At 51.0% G+C, this 13690-nt stretch overlaps 1 protein-coding gene across 2 annotated transcripts in view; it reads left to right on the top strand.

The window, feature by feature from the left end:
• The window catches only part of GRID1 (glutamate ionotropic receptor delta type subunit 1), a 478346-nt gene that overhangs the window by 451577 nt on the left and 13079 nt on the right, over window positions 1–13690 (top strand). The window lies entirely within an intron of this gene.

The raw sequence follows: 13690 nt of genomic DNA, 5'->3' as shown, positions 1-13690 counted from the left end.
ACTTAAAAAATAGAAAAGCACAATCACAGTGTCAGGGGATATTTATAAAGCATGTACCCAGCACAGGACTAATGTCCAGATTACATGAAGAACGTCTACACATCAGTGAGCAAAGTTCAAACAATGCAATAGAAAGTAGGCTGAAGACTGGCACAGAAGAGACAACACACGTGGCCCATGATTACGTGAGGAGATGCTAAAATCATTGGTGATCCAGGAAGTGCCAATTGAGCCAAAAGTATTTCATTTTCCATCAACTAGCCTCACAGGAAACGAGAGGTGGCAGGGTGACAGGTGGCCTCAGGACAGCCACTTCGGAAACAACGTGTGTTCCTTTATGGAAGGGATGTTTACTTACCCTCTGACCACCAGTGCCCCCCCTGGGCCCCCCGAAAGCTTCCACAGGCAGCCCAGGGACAGGAGAGGCCTGGAACAGCCCCACTGAGCCTCGTGAGGCGGAACCCTCCGGCGCCATGCCACGGTGTGGCTGAAACTTAGCAGAATAAGAATGAGTGAACGCAATTTCACCCGGGACCGCTAATGGAAATAGCTTACAGAGTGACACCCTTTTAATAATATGGAGGTTCTCACCCCCCCCCCACACACACACAGTGATGATGCAACACAAGGTCCGTGCTGGGGGCTGTGCCGGGGAGCAGAGAGCTGGGAGGACAGCTGTGGTGGACAGAAGTCTGGCTCTGTGTTAGTTTTAGATTCAAGGCTATTTTTTTTTAAGTTTTTGGTTCTCATTATAATAAACTAGGGTCCCCTCAGCCCAGCCTGCACCCTCTCCAATCCAGGACCCCTTGGGGGATGTCCAACGGCCGGTTTAGGCCTGATCCTGGGTATCAGACCTAAACTGGCAGTCAGACATCCCTCTCACAATCCGGGACCACTGGCTCCAAACTGCTCACCTCCCTGCCTGCCTGATTGCCCCTAACTGCCCGCCCCCCCCCCCCCCCCCCGCCGCTGGCCTGGTCACCTCCAACTTCTCCCACCTGCCAGCCTAGTCGCCCCTAACTGCCCCGCTGCCATCCTGGTTGCCCCTACTGCCCCCCCTCTGCTGGCCTGGTCACCCCTCACTGCCCCCCTGACGGCCTGGTCACCCCATGCAGACTGTTCGGTCATTCGTTCGGTTGCGATGGTCGCTTAGGTTCCAGATGCTGACTGAGCTGGTTAAAAAGATGGCCACTTCTGCACAAAAGGAGAGTGTGGGGCAGGGATGTGAGGGTGAGAGCAGCCTGGCAGAGGCAGTCACCGTCCGCGTCCGGGAGCCGGTGAGGATTCCATCTCGGCGCCCATCCCTGGGAGTCCTGCTTCCTGCCAGGCCCACTCAGACAAGGACGGGGCCTCTCTGGGCTCTGGTGGAGAGCAGGAGGAATCTGTAAAGAGGGGGAAGTTTTACTGGGTTACACAGGTTTTCCAACACACCTCCCTGTCCCCCGGTAAGTCTCAGTAAATTCTGATTGTCCCTGAGCGAGTCACCTGTTTGCTGTCGGACTGAGCCCTGCACACACGTTGGGGAGGTAGTGGGTGTCATCAGTGAGCTGGTTACCCTCCCAGCTTGTGGGGTGGAGGGGACGGGATGGCGTCAGGTCCCACTCAGGCTTTTCTCTGGGCACTTCTCTCAGGGAAGAGACCCTCTGGTCCTCAGAGAAGGGAGGGGCTTCCTGCCCCCAGCCACCTGCGCCGGTCACACCTAAGGCAAGACTAGACCAAGGGCTGGCAAATTACTGTCCACAGGCTAAGTCTGGCCCACCACCTGTTTTCATCAATAAAGTTTTATTGAAACAGCCAAACTCATTTATTCACATGCAGTCTATGGCTGCTTTCCTACTTTAGCAGATGGAGCAGTTGTCACAGAGATCATGAGGGCTCCACAGCCTAACTTTATTTCCTGGCCTTTCCGGAGAAATCAGAGCCCTGGGTGTCCAGGGGCACTGGCCTGGGTCCCTCATCTGCACCGGGGGCACACGCACCGCACACACAGCCGCCCCCGTCCACACAGGGGCACACACAGCCACACCGCCTCGCTCGCCAGGTGCTGACACTCAGCTTCTTCCTGGCCGGGCCTAACCCCCAGAACCTTCCAGCAGTCTGCGTGCCAGGCACTGTGCCCACAATCTACTCACTATTGCTTCTTCCTGCTCAGCGTTGAGGCCATTATGCAGAAGTGGCGGAGCCTCAGAGAGATGGCGGCTGGCTCCTGCCCCCTGACCCTGAGTCTCACTGTGGCCTCCCTCCAAGGCCAGGTCCTCGTCTCTTCCCCCAGCCCGCCAGGCCTACCCCTCTGCCTTCGCGGTCCCTCCTCTTTCCCATCAACTCAGGCTGAAGCCTTAGCGTGCCCCCCCCCCCCCCCCCAACCATGGTCGCAGCAAAGCTTCCCAGTCTGTGGTTTTATCTTTGATTTCCAAACTATTAAAAACATCAGCTAGGGCGAATGATTCAAATTTATACAACAACTTGGTAACGCGAAGTCAGACTCCGTCATTGTCCATGGGCTGTGGTTCTTCAGCTTTCCAACTCCCTCCCTCTCCAGCGGACCGGCTTCTGCTGGTCCAGGCCCGGCCTCCCCTCGGGTTGGTCTAACATTCAGTAACTTGCCCAAGAGAACGCAGAGCTCACGGGTGGTGTGTCTCCAGGCTCCCTGAGCTCCCTGATGGACAGCCCGGAGCTCTGTGAGAGGGAGAGCCGCCAGGGCGGGGCGTACGTATCCTATGTCGAGAGAGGGCCGTGTGGACAGCAGCGCTGGCTGGCAGTCAGAGATGCCCAAACTGCCTCCGCACCTCCTCTGTGTTAGGAGAAGCAGCTAATGGGTGTGGAGACAAATAGACTTCGTCCTGTCATGAGATATGCTGATGTACAATGAAATGCACATGCTGTTAACTTCATGGGTTTAGACCGTTGTGTACAAAGTGCACTCAGCATCCAGAGTGACACGTGGAACACAGCAGCACCTGGAAGACCTTCTCATGTCACCTCCCAGACCGCCCCCTGCTCCCGGCAGCACCCACTCTGCTCCCCAGCACCACGGATCGGATGGGCCCGCTTTGGGAATTCAGTGGGGAAACAGAACATGCACATTTGGGCTTAGTTTCTTTCTCCCGCCAAACGCTCTGAGGTCGTCTGTGAAGCCCTGGCTACCAGTACTTACTTCTTCCCCCCCTTTGAATGGTAATCTCTTCCTTTGTCTCAACAAACCTCAATTTTTAACTTACTCTCTAGTTGGCGTACGTTTAAGCTGTTGCCCATTTATGGTGATTAGAAATGACAGTGTAATGATTTCATGCATATTTGGTGGGGATTTACTGCCACTTCTCTTTGCTAAATATGAGAGCATAGAGTGCCGGGTCACGGTGGTGGTGTGTTTGTCTCTGTGGGAAACTGCCCCCACCTCCAATGCGGTCATTCCGTGTCCCTCCCACTGGTCACGTTGTCCTGCATACTGTTGCGTTCAGCGCTGGATGCCAGCAGCCGTTGGGCTGTGGGCTCTGGCGGACAGTGCGGTATTGATGTGAAGGCACTGCCCTGAGCCACGATCCTCTGGTGGCTGAGGACGGCCATACTCTCATGTGCTCACTGGCCATCTGAGTAGCATCTTCCAAGTACTGTGTGCTCAAGTCCTTCGTCAGGCTTTACTGGACACTGAATATTCACTGTGTGGTTTAGATGAGTTTTAAACATATTTTATGGATACAGGTCTTTGGTGAAATGTAAGTACAGCAAATATAATTCCCAGTCAGTAACTTGCCCACTCATTTTCTTAATGGTATATGTTGAGGAGTAGAATATTTTAATATTGATAAAACCCCACACATATTTTTGAAGTTAAATCTATATTGAAAGTACTACATGTACATCCCCTTTCCCCTCACCCCCATGACCCCTTATAGCTTGCCTCCCACCCCACCCCAGACCCTCACTGCCCTATTGTCTGTGTCCATGGGCCATGCATATATGCCTATAAGTTCTTTGGTTGATCTCTTCCCACCCACCCTCCCCCAACTTCCTTCTGAGATTTCATTTTTCTATGTCTCTGAATCTATTTTGTTAATCCTTTTTTTGCTCATTAGACTCCACATATGAGGGGAGACCATGTGATATTTGTCTTTCTCTGTCTTATTTTGCTTTGCATGATACTCCCCAGGGCCCTCCATGCCATCTCAAAGGGTAAGAATCCTTCTTTTTTATAACATATAGCATATAGTATTCCACGGTGTAGATGTGCCACAGCTTTTTATCCCCTCATCTGCTGGTGGGCACTTAGGTTGTTTCCAGATGTTAGCTATTGTAAGTTGTGCTGCTATGAACATAGGGGTGTATACATTCTTTCTGATTGGTGTTTCGGGTTTCTTAGGAGGATATATTCCTAGAAGTGGGATCACTGAGTCAAATGGCAGTTCCATATTTAAATTTTTGAGGAAAATACATATTGTTCTCCACAGTGGCTGCACCAGTCTGCATTCCCACCAGCAGTGAAAAAGGGTTCCCTTTTCTCCACATCCTCTCCAGCACTTGTCATTTGATGATTTGTTGATGATAGCCATTCTGACAGGTGTGAATTGTCATTTTAATTTGCATCTCTCTGATGATCAGTGACTTTGAGCATGTTCTCATATGTCTCTTGGGCATCTGTATGTCCCCTTTGGAGAGGTATCTATTTACTAGTCCTTTGCACATTTTTTATTGGATTGTTTATCTTCCTTTTGTTTTTTTAAAAAATATTTTATTGATTTTTTTGTTATAGAGAGGAAGGGAGAGGGATAGAGAGTTAGAAACATTGATGAGAGAGAAGTATCAATCAGCTGCATCTTGCACACCCCCTGCTGGGTATGTGCCTGAAACCAAGGTACATGCCCTTGACCGGAATCAAACCTGGGACCTTTGAGTCCGCAGGCCGACGTTCTATCCACTGAGCCAAACTGGTCAAGGCTGTCTTCCTTTTGTTAAGATGTCTGAGTTCCTCATATATTTTGGATATTAAATCTTTGTCAGATGTTTCATTGCCAAATGTGTTCTTCTAAACAGGGCTCCATTTTCTTCTGCTGTGCAGAATCTTTTTGTTTTGATGTAGTCCCATTGATTTATTTTCTCTTTAGTTTCCTTTGCCCTAGGAGCTGTATCTGTAAACATGCTGCTAACAAAATGTCTGAGATTTTGCTGCCTATGTTTTTTTCTATAATTTTATGGTTTTGTGACTTAAATTTAAGTCCTTTATCCATTTTGAGTTTATTTTTGTGTATGGTGTAAGTAGGTGGCCTAGTATCATTTTATTGCATCTAATTTCCCCAGTACTGTTTATTGAAGAGACTATTTTGACTCCATTGTATGCTCTTGCCTCCTTTGATAAATATTAATTGAGTGTAATGGCTTGGGATGATTCCTGGGTTCTCTGTTCAGTTCCATTGGTCTATATGTCTGTTCATGTGCCAGTACCAGGCAGTTTTGAGAACAGTGGTTTTGTAGTATAGCTTGATATCTGGTATGGTGATCCCTCTTTTTATTTCTCAAGATTGCTGCAGCTATTTGGGATCTTTTTTGGTTCCACATAAAATTTTGGAGAGTTAGTTCTAGATCTGTGAAATATGCTGTTGGGTTTTTAATAGGGGATGCATTGAATCTGTAGATTGCCTTGGGTAGTATGGACATTTTAATGATGTCACTTCTGCCAATCATGAACAAGGTGTATTCTTCCACTTGTTTATATCTTCCTGTATCTTTTTTCAACATCCTATATTTTTCTGAATACAAGTCTTTTATCTCACTGTTTAAGTTTTTTCCCTAAGTATCTTAATTATTTTGTTGCAGTGGTAAATGGAATTATTTGTTTAGTTTCTCTCTCTGAGAATTCATTATTAATGTATAAAAAGCCATAGATTTTAGGGTGTTGATTTTGTATCCTGCTACATTGCCAAATTCATTTATGAAATCTAGTAGTTTTTTGGTGGAGTCTTTAGGGTTTTCTATGCACAATATCATGTCATCTGCGAATAATGAGAATTTTACTTCCTCTTTTCCAATATGGATGCCTTTATTTCTTCTTGTTGTCTAATTGCTGGGGCAAAGACTTCTATTATTGTGTTGAATAAGAGAGGTGAAAGCAGACATCCCTGTCTTGTTCCTGTTCTTAGGGAAGTGGTTTTAGTTTTTGCCCATTGAGTATGATGCTTATTGTAGGTTTGTTATAGATGGCTAATTAATATTTCATCAAATACATGTAAAATAACTTATTTAAACATTTCCTTCTCCATTGTCATTTGGGTGATTTCTAATTTTTCACAAATATAGGAATTATAATGAACATTATCATGACTGGCAATGGATTTGCAGTTACTAAATTTATTTCTTTAGGTCAAATTTTTTAAAGTAGAATTATGGTGTCAAAAAAAGGACATAAATATTTAAAGCACTTAACACAGTATCACTGAGTATCACCATAAGCAGGGCTGTAAGTTAACTTTATTCTGATCTTTGGGATGAAAAGAAAACCCAGGCTTCAGTGGATTTTTTTTTTTTTTTTATCAGATCCTGTGGATTTGTCTTCTGTATGAACTTTTTTTTTTTTTTTATAATGGGTATTTTTCTATTTTTTTCATATCCTTCATTGTGATTTTTTTCCTTTTCTTTCTCCTTACATATTTTGCTTTATTGTTCTGTGGATGAGTGTGGAGGAAATCCCTTTCCTTTCAACTCGTTTTTCCTTGGCCCGGGGACCCTGGCATGGCTGAGGAACTAGTGTGAGATCATGGTCAGATATCTCATTTAACAGTCTGACTATGCACAGACACCCCCTTCCCCAAACGTGGACAGTAGAATGGTTTACTGTATGAAGTCTGCATGGTACCCATTCATTCATTCCCAGCACTCATTCGCTGGTGCTGAGCTCAGTGGCTAAAGGTGTGCTTCACTCTTCTCTTAGAGCTGAGTTAGAATTGGTATAAGGCCAAAGTGAAAACAAAGGCTGACCTGGGACAGTACATTACTTCAAAAATAAAAGATGTTTTTCTGACTTTATGCCGGACCTTCCTTCTGTCTGGCCTTGGTCGATGTTTGGACAATCGGGAGATCAGTTTAGTCATCAGGCCGCTCGCCAGAGGCCACAGAGGCGCAATGGAGCCCGTGGTCTGTCCCTGTCAGCAGCTCAGTGGCGCTTCCTCTATTACAGAGGCAGGCAGAGGAGTAGGAGGGCAAAGACTGGCTGAACCCGGGCTCTCGTTAGCACTGGACCCAGGTTTGGAGCTTTGTCTTTCTCACTCCAGCCAGGGTGGCATTGCCTGGTGACTGCAAAACTGGAGATGCAGGATCAAGGCGGAGCCTCAGCCCCTCTCATACTCCCCCTCCCTACACCTCCCTCCCCCCCCCCCCCCCACTGCTTCCTTGCTCTGTGCCTTCGGACTGGCCTAGTCTCTGCTGTAGCAGCATCCCCACAGCTGGCCACACTGCCCTTTGTAGAGCCGCTTCTTAATTCCGTTCGACTCTCATTGGTTTGGGTTAATGCAGCCCAAGAATCAAGGAAAACCCCACAGTTCCTCTTATTCGGTTACTTTCCTCTGGGTTTGAGCATTACTAAGTAAATCTCGTTACGAATTCTTCAGTTAGTTTTTGCGATTATTATAATTTGCTCGGGTGAGCTTTGGAATCAACCAGTATCAGTGCCGTCATGCTATCCTGATGATTTCAAACTGCTCAGGAGCGGGGCGGGGGATGCTCTCTGTCGGGGGTTTTATTTCTCAATTTCCTCTGCCCTCTGGTTGATCTGCACCCAGGCGGCATCGCCTCCCCTTAGCGCCGGCTACAAATCGGGCTGATTTCACTCTATTTCTCCACCGAGTGCTTGTGCCTTTGGTTTTGTGATTTACGTTTTTACATTTGAACTGGTTTGTCATTTGATTAAATTAAATTCAAGGAGGGGTTGCTTTTGAAAACAGTTTTGATTTATTGCATCAGCCAGATTCCTAGCAATTTTAAGCTTATTTTATTTACATTTTGTCAGTATAATGTTGTTTGAGGACAAGAGGGAGAGAGAGGGAAGAAAAGTAACATTTATAAAAAGTTATTATATATGACATTGTGTGCACTTTATCTTCACCCTTGAGGGTATTTTATGAAATTTTCCTTTTGAAAACAAGGAACGCAAAATTCAGAAAGGTTAAACAATTTGCACACAGATTATCTGACTCCTGATACCATGTTTATTACTGTTCCTGGTATCCCGCCCGACTCACCGCCACCCTCCCCGGGGGCCCTGTTTGCAGGAGCTGTCTCCGTGGGATGGGCGGTCAGCCTCTCCTGCCATGGGGATGGGGATCAGGACTGCCTTTGACTCCACCTTTTAAAGCATGTGTGTGTGTGTGTGTGTGTGTGTGTGTGACTGTGTATCTGTGTGTGTGGGTAAGAGAGAGAGAGAGCTACATCACACATATACACAGAGATGGGCAGAGACAGATAGAGAGGCAGAGAGTGAGATGAGAGGTGGATTAGCTCAAATCCGGAAAAAGGGAGAGAACAGTAAAAGCATGTCGCCCAGGATCAGGTAAAGAAAGCAGAACAGTGAGGGGATGGTGAGGGTAGATGTGGAATTTGCTGTCTCTACTACTTCAATAATCCCCAGCAGTAGCCCTGGTCTCAGACCCCAGCTGGTCACATGGGCAGAGCTTGTCACATGGGCAGAGCTGGTCACATGGGCAGTGCTGAGGGGCCTGGGCAGTGCTGGTCACATGGGCAGTGCTGGTCACATGGACAGTGCTGGTCACATGGGCAGTGGCCACGCCCTGCATCCTGAGGGTCCAGCACCTGGGCTGCCTGGAGCTGTGGTTGAGCCCTGCCCTCCAGGGCCAGTCCTTCTGATTCCCGACTCCCCAGAGCTGCGCATCCTGAGAGGAGAGCCCAGAGCTTGCTGCTGAGCCTGAGCCCTGAGGAAAGATGCCCGCCGCTGTATCTCCTCCTGTTCCGAGCACCTGGTGCCCATCCCGGAGCCGGGCCGTGCTGGGCGCCCTCAGGGCGGCGTCCAGCAAAGGCTGCGGAGGACACAGCACGCAGGGCTCGGGTTGAGTATGTGGACAGAAGTCGCAGGGGTGGTCTGCACAGAGTAAGGGGCCCTCTGAGGGTCAGCCATGGTCACCTCAACACCCCTGCCTCTCTGCGTCTAGCACAGACCCCGGCGGGGCCCAGCCAGGGGGCTGAAGGGCACAGGGAGGAGCCGCGCTGACCGAGGCTCCACCACCGCTGTCCTTTCCTGGTCGCCTGCACCGTCTCACCCAGAGGGCCTCAAAGCAGAAGCGGCTGAGGGAGGCCAGCGGGTGCGGCCCCGTGTGGGGGGAGCTGGAGGCTGCAAGGTTCTTGCACTCGTTGTTCAGAGGTGTGGTCTCGGCAAACTAACGCCTGGACAAAGTTGCAGGACAAACAGGACTGCAGGTGCTGTGAGGGTGGACTAGCACCGCGGCTCATAGGGCGCTCCTCGGGCCACAGCGGCGTGACCTGAGGACAGGGAAGAGATGAACCTCCTGGGCCCCATTGGGCCGGGGCATGAGCAGCAGGGTGGGAGCCGTGAGTGTCTGTGTGTGGACCTGCCTCCCTGAGCCTCCTGCCTCCCCTGAGCCTCTGCCTCCCCTGAGCCTCTGCCTCCCCTGAGCCTCTGCCTCCCCTCAGCCTCTGCCTCCCCTCAGCCTCTGCCTCCCCTGAGCCTCTGCCTCCCCTCAGCCCCCTGCCTCCCCTGAGCCTCCTGCTAAGCCTCCTGCCTCCCCTCAGCCTCCTCCTCCCCTGAGCCTCTGCCTCCCCTGAGCCTCTGCCTCCCCACTGCCTCTGCCTCCCCTCAGCCTCTGCCTCCCCTGAGCCTCTGCCTCCCCTGAGCCTCTGCCTCCCCTCTGCCTCTGCCTCCCCTCAGCCTCTGCCTCCCCTCAGCCCCCTGCCTCCCCTGAGCCTCCTGCTAAGCCTCCTGCCTCCCCTCAGCCTCCTCCTCCCCTGAGCCTCTGCCTCCCCTCAGCCTCCTGCCTCCCCTCAGCCTCTGCCTCCCCTGAGCCTCCTCCTCCCCTGAGCCTCTGCCTCCCCTGAGCCTCCTGCTGAGCCTCCTGCCTCCCGTTTGCAGACATAGGTTTGAACAGGTGGTGCTTAGTTTGATTGTTCATCAGTATTTGATTTGTTGTGGAATATTAGAGGTGACTCAGGCAGAGGCCCAGGTGCCTGTGGATGTGGTCCATGGAGGCGGTCTGGGGGAGCAGGCCTCCCTGACCAGCTCGCTTTGATTCAAGGCACAGGCTTCCCAGAAGTTAGCATTCATCCCTTCAGTTCTTCACACCTCATTCTGCACCAGCTGTGTGCCAGGTATCGTGCCTTGCACAGGGAGCACTGCCTCATGCCTCCTACTGCGTGCATGCAGGGAGCACTGCCTCCCTCCTCCTACTGTGCGTGCACAGGGAGCACTGCTTCCCACCTCCTACTGTGCGTGCACAGGGAGCACTGCTTCCCACCTCCTACTGTGCGTGCACAGGGAGCACTGCTTCCCACCTCCTACTGTGCGTGCACAGGGAGCACTGCTTCCCACCTCCTACTGCGCGCATGCAGGGAGCACTGCGGGGCTAGCCCCTCGGCTCGCTCCTGGGACGTGGGCCACAGGAGTGTCAGTCCTGCTGAGGCTGCTTCCTTTCCCAGGATGACTCCTTGCATTCTGTATCTGTTCTCTGTACCTTTCTGTGTCCGGCCACCAATGCACTGTCTTTTGGAGCATCCTTACTGTCTCCTGCGGAGTAACTCCGACCAGAAGGCTGTTTATCTGGCCTTCGGACAATGTGAAACAAGTCCCTGGGCAGCAGTGTGCCCTCTGCTTGCGGGCGGGTGTCTGGGGCCCGGGGTCGCTGGCGGGTGCAATGCCAGGCTGCTCAGGAGGAGAACAGATGCTTCACCACCAGCTGTCAGGCTGCCCTGAGGGAGCAGGGGAGGAGGCGGTCCTGAGTGGAGCTGGCTGTGCAGGGACCTGCCTTGGGCCCTCGGTGTACCGGTTAATCACACGGGTTTTTTTCAATAGACAGAGTTACACATATGTTGATATATATGTGATTTGATATGTAAGCTATTTTGTTGTCTTGACATAAAGCTTCAAAACTCATATGACAAATTTTCTGAAGGTGTTAACATCATAGATATTTTTACAATATTTGAAATGGTCAAATTTTGTGCCAAGAAAAAGAAGGGCATTTGTGAGAAGTTTTAATTATTTATTTTGAAGAAAAGTGCTGCTGATTACTTTGGGAAGCTTATGGTGAACACGCTCCATCTCAAGACACTTATGAACATGGTGTAAATGCTTACAAGTGATGATTTTGATGTGAAAGACAAAGAACGTCCAGGTAAACCGAAAAAGTTTGAAGACCAACAATTACAAACATTATTGTATGAAGATTCGTGTTAAATTCAAAAACAACTTGCAGAAAGATTAAACATTGCTCAGCAAATAATTTCCAATCATTTACAAGCAATGGGAAAGATTTTAAAGGAAGGAAAATTGGTGCCACATCAACTGAACGAAAGACAAATGAAAAACCGAAAAGTCATCAGTAAAATGTTGCTTCAACTGCATGAAAGAAAGTCTTTTTCATTAAATTGTGACTGGCGATGAAAAGTGGATTTGAGAATCCCAAACGCACAGAATCATGGGTTGATTCAGGTCAACCATCAACATCGACTGCAAGGCCAAATCACAGAAAGTAACTCTGTGTTTGGTGGGATCAGGAAGGTGTGGTGCATTCTAAAACCAGGTGAAATCATTAATACTGATCACTATTGACAACAAATAATCATTTTGAACCATGTTTTGATTGTAAAATGACCGGAATGTTCCGAAGGACATGGCAAAGTAATTTTGCTTCATGATAACGCACCATCACACTCTTCACACGTTAGAATATCTTGCCTCAGAAGTATTACCCCCTCACCCCCCCGTATTCACCAGACCTTGCTCCTTCAGATTATCACTTGTTCTGATCGATGGCACACACTGTCTGAGCAGCACTTCAAAATGTACAAAGAAGTGGAAAGTGGGGTCTCTGAATGGTTTGCCTCAAAACAAGAAAAGTTCTACTGGGACGGTATCCACCTGAAAGATGGGGGAAATGTGTAGCTAGCGATGGACATGACTTTGATAAAGCACTTCTGATGTTTCTCTTGATATTATCGTATTTTCTTTGATGACAAAATCTGCATTATTATCTGGTTCACTGGTTAATAATGATTCCACACTGAGCACCTCCTCCAGGAGGCGGCGATCAGCCCCGAGCTGCAGGTCCTAGGGAGCGGGCCGTGGTGGTGGTTGGTCTACCAGAGTCTGCATTCCCCACACGGTGCTCCGGGAAGAGGCTGGCCACGCTCACCCTCAGCACAGCCGCCACCGCAGGGGAAACGCTTGCTGAGCTGCAGGGAACGCGGCCTGAGGCTCAGAGAGTGAGGGACCCGGCGGTCCTCAGGCGGCCCCTGCCAAAGACCACTGGCTTGGTTTCCATCCTTCACACACAGAACTGCCAGTGATCCTGAAGGTCAGTGTCAGCACGCTACAGTGGGGTGAAGTAAGCGCTGGAGTGCGGGCCACTGGCCGGCACCTGCCCTCTGCCGCAGGCTCTCAGCGCACCCAGTGTACCGAGCCTGTGATTCTCGCCAGGACCCGGTGGGGTGCACCCTGCACCCCAATGAGGCTGAGGCCGGTGCCCAGCCCCTCCGGCACTCCCACTGCCAGCAGGCGGGGCTGGTCTGTCCACACAGCTGGGGTCTGGGCCCAGGCGCTCATGCCCCTGAGCAGGTGTCTCCTTCAAACCTCACAGCAACCGGAACAGCCTCTAAGATTGGCGTTCCCCGGCCCCCATCACCATGGCCGAATCCCCGCTCCCGCCCACCCCCACCAGCGGGCCGCAGGGGCCTGGTGACCGCACCGGGAAGGGACAGGCGTGTCTGCAGCAGGCTCAGGCTGCGTGTGGCCATGTGACCAGAGGAGCCAGCTGTGTGACGGGTGCCAGAGAAGGTCCGGCTCTGCTTGTTGGGGTGAAGGTGGGCAGGGAGAGGCCACGGAGCGAGCAGGCCGTGGCCTGGGGTCTGTGCTGAGGGCGTTGAGCAGGGACCAGCGGTGCGGGAGGCTCTCAGGCTCCTTCACTAGCAGCGGGCACAGCGAACCTGGTCTCTGCCCGCTCACTCAGAGCTTGGTTTAAGGTGCCCAGCCTCCCAGTGACTGAGGGGGTCCCCTGTGGCTGGAGGACCCCTCGTGGTCTCGGTCCCTTTCCAGTTGTCCCGCTGGGCGGTGGAGGGACTTCAGGGAGGGCGTGGTCTGGGGGGAGCGGGGGAGTCTTGCGAGGCCCTCCGGATGAGGGCCGACGCCCTTGGCTTTCTCTAAGCCAGAGCCGCTCCTCTCCTTCCCCGAGGCCTCGCCGGTGCATGGGCCTCTCCACCGGCCGGCCTCCCTGCTCCTTGGGAGCCGCGGGAGGCGGGAGGGAGAGGCAGAGGCACCTGCTCTCATAGAGACAGAACCACACTCCGCTGCGTGAAGGATGTCATGTTCACCGAAACCGGTGTGGCTCAGTGGATAGAGCTTCGGCCTGCGGACTGAAGGTCTCAGGTTCGATTCCAGTCAAGGGCATGTATCTTGGTTGTGGGCACATCCCCAGGGGGGAGTGGGTGCAGGAGGCAGCTGATCGATTATTCTCTCTCATCATGT

Source organism: Pipistrellus hanaki, assembly GCF_964339955.1.
Source record: "Pipistrellus hanaki genome assembly, chromosome: 14".
NCBI lineage: Eukaryota > Metazoa > Chordata > Mammalia > Chiroptera > Vespertilionidae > Pipistrellus > Pipistrellus hanaki.
This window is presented reverse-complemented; position numbering and strand designations above follow the sequence as displayed.